Source organism: Morus notabilis, unplaced genomic scaffold (genome assembly GCF_000414095.1).
Source record: "Morus notabilis unplaced genomic scaffold, ASM41409v2 Scaffold240, whole genome shotgun sequence".
NCBI lineage: Eukaryota > Viridiplantae > Streptophyta > Magnoliopsida > Rosales > Moraceae > Morus > Morus notabilis.
This window is the reverse complement of record NW_010368048.1, coordinates 274,230-284,956: the sequence shown is the minus strand read 5'-3', so window position 1 is coordinate 284,956 and position 10,727 is coordinate 274,230.

Sequence of the window (10,727 nt, the reverse complement as noted above, 5' to 3'; positions counted from 1 at the left end):
AGTATCGTACATACATGCACATGTAAATAATCAATTACAACAGACATCATCCACAGTCTAGTAAATCCAAATGTCATTTATTACAAATTCTTACATATTCCTTACACTTTATGTCAGAGGATGAACACAATCCTCACTTGATCGTTCCGTAGCACCACTCAGCTACTCCCGCTACTGTGCCCCGCTCCTAGAGTCTCCTGGGAGGGGTTTTAAACATTTGAAACATAAAACGTGAGCGAAAGGCCCAGTAGGATATAATTTGAAATATTTAGAATAAATGAGCGCATGAATAAATAATTGAATACATAAATAAAATAAGACATTCAGTCCCGACAGAACAGCCGGAACCTCACATCCTTTTTCTCAAAGGAAATGTAACTGAAAATAACCATGTTACAGGCTTCAGCAAGTAATTAGTACAAATTACTTACCTAACCAAGTGCCTCGCCTACCCGGACCGGTTTCGGGTTCTGCCCCCGAGGATGCACTCTCCGCATCCTATCTAGGCTTACAGCAATAGACTCTATTACCAGTTCACAAGATCTCTTTGCTTAAGAAATCATTCATTAACATTTTGAAATCGTTAATACGACCCCACGAACTACTCAAGCCGCGGGTCCCATGACTGGACAAGCCATGAGGTTCCATGACTAGACAAGCTATGGATTTCATGGACAGGACAAGCCAAGGATTTCCATAAACTAACAAGCCACGGTTTTTAAAACATTTTTCTTTCGCAAACCAATCCCTTTCTTTAAAGCACTTTCAAGGCCAAAATCCTTTTTGAAAACAGGCTCACAAGGAAAAGGAATAGAAATCCTACCTCGCACAATCAAACCTGGGACTAGCGTTGCCCTTTTCTAGCTTCCGCTTCTTCAAGCCCCTTCAGTCTGAATCCACAGCGAGCACTGATACAAAATAACACTTTAGGATCAATTCTCATTCCTAAAGCAATCCAATCTCACTCATATACCAAGATTTCCTATTAGTGTGCCCTAATCAAATTTCATGTTTCAATAATCAATTCCAAGGGTTTTCAATCTCAAACAAGGATTAAAGATGCTAATCCTTTTATCCCAAGTCCCCAAATGAAGCTAATTTGGGTTTTACCCGAAAACAGGGGTCAAAACAACAATTTCAGGCCAAACAGCGTAAAACTCCCTGTACACCGGTCGACCGGTGACAGAGAAGTGCATCACCACCGGTCGGCCGGTGGTGTGCGTCCGGTCGACCGGACCGGTCGGCCGATGGCCATAACAAGATCCGGTCGACCGATGCGGTCAACCGGTGGAGAACGCCAGTTCGTGAAAACTCACGGAAATCAGTTCAAAAACCTGCAAATCCAGTCCCAATTCAGAAAATCTCAAGGGACAACCACTAGATCCGGGTTCTAGGTACTAAAACAAGTCCAAAGAACCCAAGATCTCCAATTTCTACCCTAGTTTTACTCAAAATCCATCAAAGTCCGTTTTGAACCAAAAATAAGTTTTGAAATCCGAAAAACATAGATTCAAGAAAGGTTCTTTCAGTAATCTTACGTCAAATCCTTCTCTTGACGTTGAAAACTCTTTGAAATCACTCTTGGTTCGAATCCGGTTTTGATTTGAGACACAAATGGGAGAGAGAGAGGGAGAGAGAGAGCACGGAAGTGTGTGAGAGAGAGAGAGAGAGAAACGCACGGGAAGGAAAAAGAAAAGGAAGGAAAAGAAAGGAAAAAGAAAAAAAAGAAAAGGAAAGAAAAGAAAAGAAAAATAAAAGAAAGTGACATGTGTAAAATATAACAGTCCACAAATGCGCCCATACACACTTCTGGATTAAATAAATTACTGTGAATAATTTAAATACCTTGGAATTATTTAAACTCAATTAATTAAATCAGATTAGGCACACTAATAATCTCAATTACCTTAATTAATCTCAATTAATTCTTCAGGGTGTTACAATGCCTCAAAAGAAGTGATTTTATTGAATTGAGATAACGATCAGTCTTGTTCTTCCACCACTGTAATATGTCCAATTTGTTGTCATCGATTACAAAATTTGCTTTAAAATATTTTATCAGTTCAGTAAATGCTTGAGTTGATGACGATCCTGCCGTTTTCTCTTGCAGATGTTTTCTCTTCCTTCTTCAAGAAACTCCACGATGAGCCTTTAAGCCCCGAACTGCTAGTGGTCCACATACCAATGAAGGGAAAAATAACCTAATAGAAACTCAGCCCGATGGTCTTATTAGCATGGAGAGATTAGGTGATAAGTCCAAGGATCTTTGGGCTTAAAAAGCAATTGGAGTGGATGTTGGGCATATGCTATCTCATGATTAGACAGACACCTTTACCTTGGGCTTTTACTAAGCAGTTTGGCCAAGTGAACAATGAAATGATTCAGCCTAGTTTGAATAAGTGCTTTCAAGCTACCCAATATTGCTGGATTCACCATATTGCATAATGGAGACTCAATGTCTGAGTTTATCAATCAACGAACAGGATTAAAGAAAAGAAAAGTCCAACCTCTTTTGTCCCCTGGTTACTTACAAATGAGTTTTTTAAGAGCTTTCTGTTGACGTGTAAATTTCGCCAACAAAAACTGGCCGGGTTACCTCTTGATTTCCCTTTGGATTACCGGCCTATGTGTGTAGTGAACGTATGAGGAGTTGTTGAATATGTGTGTTTTGTGTGTTAACTAAACAATGCATAGACAAACAACACAAGGAATTTTTATGGTGGTTCACTCTATGAAACGAGAGCTACATCTACTGTGACTTTGTATTTCTTTTGGGAAGATAACAATTTACAACAATTGCTCTCGTTAAATCTCTTCTTTCTTTTCTGGAATTTCCGAACCCCCTCCTTACTGGGGGTCTTCCTCCTTTTATATTGGGCTTCCTTCGCTTAGGAGGTTTCCTCCATAGGTGGAAACACTCGAGTGCTCTTCCTTGGTAGGCCCAGACATAGCCCACTAATCAGCACTGTTCACTCAGTCAATTAGTCTCCTATTACGGCTCTGTACTTCTCCGTAATACTTTTCTATCCCTTGTGGGGCGGTTTGAGGGCTTGCAATTAATGCCTGCAGACGTCTTCCACTTTTGCACGCAACCCGTCACGTCATCCAAAGAACGTTCCCCTCATCGTCAGCGCTGCTTAGTCCAATCGCCCTCTTTGGTGGTCCTTTCTGCGGTCGAGAGATTTTCGTGCCTCAATCTTGACGGCGTGATCTATCGACACCATAAGGGATCGTCGCCCTAATTTGGACTTCGTGCTTTGGGCTTTCCAGCGGAATAGGGGGGGTCCGTAGACGTCGAGGGTTTTTGCTTGGTGGGAAGCAGTCAAATCCACGTGTCGCATTATCGTTCGTTCAGGTATCCATCAACTTTTCCCACATAACAGCTACCCCTCAGGTCGAGGGCTCCTTTTAGGCGGCCTCGGACTTAGGTTCGGTTGTCCTTCCGAACTTTTGGTGTGGGAAACTGGTCCCGAGCCTTCATTCGCAATGATGGCCTGGGTGCTTCAGATTTCCTTCGGGGGACGCAACCATCGCGTTGATTGATTTCTCATGATAACGTATGGCCTTATTTCGAAAGGACGAATATGGGCCCTTGGATCGTGACCTTTCCGTTTCCCGCCCTATTTTATCACCGTCAGATCGGGGCAGGATTCCCTTGCCGTTGGATTTTAAAATCTTCATCCAACGGCCAGGGTCGAGGATGTCCCGTCCTTTAAATACCCTCTACGAACTTGTGAGCCATTTTTTCAAAACTTCAAACTCTCTTTGCACTTGTTGGACTGCCGCCTTGTTCACCGGGATCCTTCCTCTCCGACCTCTGGTTCATGCTTCTTGCTCTTTGAGGCATATCGCGCAGCCGTTCTTTCTTCAAGACTTTCCCGGGAATCCTTCTTTACCGGTAAGCCTTTCCACCCTTTGTCTGCTTTTCTTATTCACGGGTTCCTCCTATTCTTTTTGTTTGAACCATGTGTATGTATATAAAGAATGTGCGGGATGTAGAAGTTAGGGAGACTTACTCCATTTTATTTTTCCGCATTGGATAGTTCTGTCCCCATCTCTTTGTTGTATGTGCGCTTCCGGTTTCTGGGTTCTGGGGAACCTGGAATCCTATGAGCACTCGCCGTTACCATTCCCATATGAATGGTCGACATCAAGTCAAGGCGTTTAAGTAGTCATCGTTTAGAATAGCCATCCTTTCTTCCTCTCGACGTTAGGGTTTTAACTTAGCTTCTTGTCTGTTTAATCACCAGAACAATGGCCCAAAGTTCCCCCAGTTGAGAGGATTCTCCTGTCGTCCGTCCAGACCCCCCTTCTGTGGTGGAGATCTCTTGGTCTTCTTCGTCTTCCAGCGTCGACTCCGTGCTGAGAGACATAGAAGACGTCGGGGCTGGATATGAAGCCAGATACGTACCAAGCGATAGCTTTGGTAGTGAATTTGATAGCTTTGAGCGGATTTTGGACGAGGCAGTAGAACGGATCCCCTTCACGGGGGGCAGTGTAGGCGGGGTGGCTGCCTCGACGGTAGATGCCCCCCTGGCTGCCACGAGTGGTGAGCCGGATAGGCCTTTCTTCATAGCTGACGTTGTTGCATTGAGGGTCCGGAACAAAGATATCATCCGGGCTGTGAAGGAAGGATGCATCGACGGGAGGTGGTTTGAATACCTTCTCCCGGACGTGCATTTTAGAACTAGCATGCCACCAACCGGATACTTTCCGGTCTATACTAGAGCAGTTACGGTGGGGATGACCCTCCCAGTTCATCCCTTTGTAAAGGACTACTACCATTTTTACGGCATTTCCCCCGTTCAGCTAGCGCCGAACTTCTGGTACTGCTTCGCTGGTGCCTGAATTTTATGGCACCAACAATTCGATATGGAACTCCCTGTAGATGAGTTCTAATTTATGTATAAGTTATGCCACGTCGCCAAGTGTGATGGGTGGTATTTTTTGAGTGGTCACGGGAGGTCTCAGCCCAGATTCGGGAAGCTTATACTGGGCATGCCCTCGTCGTCACACGGGTGGAAGCCCATGTTCTTCATGATTCGGGGGCCTTTCAACTTTCATCCCAACGACCGCCTGCCCCGTCGAAGGCAGGTGCAGGCGACGTTTGGGAATATGGGTAAGTCTCTTGGCTTTCTTTTATCTGACTCTGCTTTTTTCGTCCTTCCACTGACATTCCTTTCGTATTACAGTCAGTCAGGATCGGCCGAAGTTCTCTGGGAACAACTTGGCGAGGATCGAGAAGGCTTTCTCTTTTTTGTCAGAGGTTCGCCATATTGAAACGCTTCTAACCAAGAAAAACCTTCGTGATGCCGGTTTAATCCTTGATCTCCCTGACCTCATCGATTTAGACGCTGTCCGTCAATACTTTCACCTAAACGACGAAGGTATTTTTCACTTTCGACCTTCTTTATTGTGACTTGGGCTTTTCAACCGCTGACTATATCTTAATCTCGTCGTTTCCTGTAGAAATGGCGTCTTTGAGGATCCAACTTCCTGGCAGCCAGCAATCCGGGCCGAGCCAGCAGCCACTGTCGGACCAACAGCCCCCGCCGAGCCAACCGCCCCTGTCGAAGGGAAAAGAGAAAGCTAGCTCTTCTTCCCACGTTTCAAGGAGTAGGAAGACCAAGGGCCTTTCGGGGTCAGAGGCGGGCCTTGTGCGGAAAAAGAGGCGCAAGGAAAAAATGCCGGGGGTAGAAACGTGGACGCCGACAGTCCCTATTCCTGACGTCGACATTCCGCTGGTGCCGAGAGAGCGCATGCTTATTCCGGGGGCTAAAATTATGGACCCCAAGTTCCAAGTCCCGAACATATCTGATGCTGAGATTGGGGCGATGCTGAAACTTCCTCCTCGCTTATCCCTCATCTTTCAGGCTCTCTACGAGTCTTTTCTCGAGCCACACTGGGTTGCTGCCACCCAATCTTCTTTGGTCGACCGTCAGCGAAAACAGATTTCCAAATCCACGTAAGATTTTGTTGAGTTTTTTTTTCTGCATTTTTGTTTTTCTGACCCTCAACTTTTCAGAGCCTAGTCCTTTCCATTCTTAACCTCGTTAAGGTTGAGGAGCATAAAAATGAGATGGACGAAGTGGAGGCCAGGCTTCAGTTCCTTGTTTCCAACACCAAAAAGAAGCTAGATGATGCCGTCGAGAAGAGGGACGTGGCCTTGGCCAAGCTGGTGAGTTTGGAAGATGAACTACTAAAGTTGAAAGCTGAGGTCGCGAGTCTCACGGAGCAGGCAAACCTTTCTGATAAAAAGTTGTCTGAAACAGCTAGGGAAGCGGAGAGGTGTTTTGCTGAGGGGAAGACTGAGGGGAAAAGGGAAGCTGAGGCCGAAGCTGCATTTGCTTTCGACGCCAGGCGCGCTGAGATTATTGAGGAGTTTAAGGCTTCTCAGGAGCTCACTGACATCCGCACCAAGGATTTTCAATCTGCGGGTCAACAAATTGTCGACCTGATCAAGAAGGAGCGTCCTGAGTGGGACTTGAGCTTCCTTTATAACTCTCCTCCTCCTGCTGGCGACGACAACGGTTCCCCGCCTGGTGACGGTGAAGAATCGACGGCTGGCGGTGAGGCCTGAATGATTTTTACATGTCTCCCTTTCATTTGTAACTTATTGTCGATTCGGACATCTTTTATTTTATCTGCACTTTATATATATAAAAGATAACAGATTTAATTTATACCTTGATTTGCAATTGCTGCTTTCTTAGAAAATTCCTTAGAATTTTACTAAGTCTTTGCCTTTCCTCCTTGGAGGATCTGACGTCGATTGTACCCCTTAGGGTCGTCGTCTTAGAAAATTCTTTGGAATTTCGCTGAGTCCTCATCTTTCCTCCTTGGAGGATCTAACGTCGATTGTACCCCTTGGGGTCGTCGTCTTAGAAAACTCCTTGGAATTTTGCTAAGTCCTCGTCTTTCCTCCTTGGAGGATCTGACGTCGATTGTACCCCTTAGGGTCGTCATCTTAGAAAATTCCTTGAAATTTCGCTAAGTCTTCGTCTTTTCTCCTTGGAGGATCTGATGTCGATTGTATCCCTTGGGGTCGTCGTCTTAGAAAATTCCTTTGAATTTTGCTAAGTCTTCGTCTTTCCTCCTTGGAGGATCTGACGTCGATTATACCCCTTGGGGTCGTCGTCTTAGAAAACTCATTGGAATTTTGCTAAGTCCTCGTCTTTTCTCCTTGGAGGATCTGACGTCGATTGCACCCCTTGGGGTCGTCGCGTCATTTTTTAGTGATTAATCCGTGGACCCCTGTCCCCCATGTCTGTTTAATATAACCTTGATTTTTTAAGCAGACATGTTATTAAGGGGTGAATTCTTTTCTTTCTGCAAACATGTCAATTTATTCAACTTGTAAAGAATGTACAATTGAGATATGTAAGAATTTCATACACTATTGGTAGTACATCCTTAGCTGTTCTGCATTCCACGGGTGTTGAATCCTTTTGCCGTCGAGGCTCTCCAAAATGTAGGTGCCGGGACGTAGCACTTCCCTTATGCGGTAGGGCCCTTCCCAAGTTGGGCCAGTGGACTAGTATTTTTGGGTTTCGTGCTCTGTGTTACCCTTTTTAATACTAGGTCCCCCGGGACGAACCTTCTCTGCCGAACTTTCTTATTGTAGTATCGCACCATTCTTTGCTGATAGGCGGCGAGATGTAGTTGGGAGTCGAGCCTTTTTTCTTCCAACAAGTCGAGTTCTCCATTCATGCCTTCCGCGTTGTCATCATCGTTATGGACGACGGTTCTTAGAGTCGGCGTTTCGATTTCTACGGGGAGAACTGCCTCGACGCCATACGCCATGGAGAAAGGTGTTTCACCCGTAGTAGTCCAGCTCATCATTCTGTAGCCCATAGGACCTTAGGAAGTTCCTCGGCCCATTTCCCTTTCAGATCGTCGAGTCTTTTTTTTTTTTTGAGGGCATACTTTAGTATTTTATTGACCGCTTCGACTTGTCCATTTGATTGTGGGTGGATTGGTGCCGAGAAGTCTTTCCGGATGCCCAAGCTATCGTAGAATCTGCGCGTTAAGGCGTTGTCGAACTGCTTTCCGTTGTCAGACACTATTGAGTGGGGAACCCCAAACCTGCATACAATGTGGTCCCACATGAATTTGGTGCAGGCTGCTTCCGTGGTTGTAGTTAGAGCCTTTGCCTCTGCCCACTTCGTGTAGTAGTCTACCGCAACGATTGCAAACTTAAACCCTCCAGGTGCAAAATGTAACGGCCCGATCAGGTCAACCCCCCATTTGGCGAAGGGCCATGGGCTGAGAATGGAAGTTAAATTTTTTGGGGGTGCTCTAGGAATTGTGGCATACCTTTGGCATTTATCGCAACGTCGGGCGTATTGAAAAGCATCTTTTTTTAGCGTGGGCCAGTAGTATCCTTGCCTTAAAACCTTTAGAGCCAAAGATTGCCCCCCAGTGTGGTTACCGCAGACTCCTTCATGGATTTCGTGGAAGACCTTCTGGGCTTCGGCATCATCCAAGCACCGCTATAGAAGGGTTAAGTAGCCTCGTCGGTAGAGCAAGCCGTCGTACAATAAGTACCTAGCAGCTCTATACCTGATCCGTCTGGCTTCATTTTTATCGTTTGGCAATTGTGCATCCATTAGGTATTGGATGAGTGGAGTCATCCAATTTTTACCTACTTGGACAATTAATGCCTTAACATTTTCCTCTATAGTCGGTCTCTCCAATTCCTCGATGGGAACGACCCCTAGTGTGTCGGACTCTCTAGAAGATGCTAGCTTTGCCAGAGCGTCGGCGTTCGCGTTTTCAGTTCGTGGTATCTGGAGTATCTCGTGGTTTTTGAACTTAACGAGTTCTTCTTTTACCTTTCTCAAGTACGCTCCCATCTTCTCGCCGCACGCTTGGTATTCTTCCTTTACTTGCGCGACGACCAAATGAGAATTGCTGAAGACGCTGAGCCTTTCAATTTTCAGGTGGCTGGCTAACTGTAGTCCGGCAATTAGTGCTTCATATTCCGCTTTATTGTTCGACGCTTTGAATTTAAATCAAACCGCCGAGGTAATCTTGTGACCTTCGGGGCTGATTAACAAGACGCTGGCTCCTGATCTATTTTCGCTCGACACCCCGTCCACGTAGAGCTTCCATTTTGTAACCTTGACTTCTCCAGATGCGGCAGGAGCTGGTCTGTGAGAGAACTCAGCCAGAAAATTGACAAGCGCTTAGCCCTTGATCGCAGTTCTTGGCACATATTTTATGTCGAACTGGCTTAATTCTACCGACCATTTGAGGAGTCGACCGGAAGTTTTGGGCTTTTGTAGAGCTTGTCTTAGCAGGTGGTTTGTGAGAACCCGTATTGTGTGAGATTGGAAATAGTGCCGAAGCTTCCTCGATGCTACCATCAGGGCGAGGGCTAAGCGCTCCATTTCGCTGTATCTCGACTCGGCGTCGAGGAGCCTTTTGCTCACATAGTAGATCGGCAATTGCACCCTCTCTTCTTCCCTTACTAATACGGAGCTTACGGCTTGTTGGGACACGTAGAGGTATAGGCTAAGCTCCTCATCGACGTTTGGTTTTGACAAAATAGGGGGCTTGCCCAAATGCTCCTTCAATTTCTGGAAGGCCTCTTCACATTGTGGTGTCTACTCAAAGTGCTTGCTTTCTTTCAAAGCATCGAAGAAGGGGACGCATTTGTCGATTGCTTTTGATATGAACCTGTTCAGGGCGGCGACACATCCTGTTAATCTTTGCACTTCCTTTGGCTTTGTTAGGGACCACATATCCTGTAGGGCCTTGATTTTCTCGGGGTTAGCTTCAATCCCACGGTTGCTGACAATAAAGCCGAGGAATTTCCCCGACCCAACTCCAAAGGCACATTTCTGGGGATTGAGTTTCATGTGATATTTTCTTAATACACCAAACATTTCCCCCAGATGATTAACGTGATGGCTGGCCCTGGTACTTTTTACAAGCATATCGTCGATGTAAACCTCCATCATTTTGCCAAGCTGTTAAGCGAACATTTTATTCACAAGCCTTTGGTAGGTATAGCCCCTGCATTTTTTAGGCCGAAAGGCATCACCTTGTAGCAGTAGAGGCCCCTGTCGGTTATGAAGGATGTGTGTTCCTCGTCGGCTGGATGCATGGGGATCTGGTTGTATCTGAAGTAGGCATCCATAAAGCTCAGCATCTCGTGTCCCGCCGTGGCGTCGACCATTTGGTCTATTCGAGGGAGTGGAAAGCCATTCTTTGGGCAGGCTTTGTTGAGATCGCTGAAGTCGATGCATGTCCTCCAGTTCCCGTTGGGCTTGATTACTAGAACGGGGTTTGACACCCAACGTGGATAATGGGCCTCCTTGATGAACCCATTATTGATCAACTTGTCGACCTCTTCTTTCAGAGCTTCATACCTCTCGGGGTTCATCGGTCGACATTTCTGGCGCTTGGACGGATATGAAGGGTCGACGTTTAGGGAGTGACATATTACCTCGGCGTCGATCCCTTCCATGTCGGATTGATTCCAGGCGAAGACATCTAGGTTCTTCTTGAGGAAATTTTCGATCTCAACCTTAAGCGATGGGGCTAAGCCCGAGCCCAGTTTTAGCACTTTGGTGGACTCGCCTTCATCAACTTGGATTTCCACCAACTGCTCAACAGGTTGAGACCATGTGACTTCCTCTTGGATCCTGGGGTCTATGTCCTCGACGAGGCCCTGGTGAACCACCTTTGTCTCCTGTCTTCCTAGCTGGTCATATTCACGC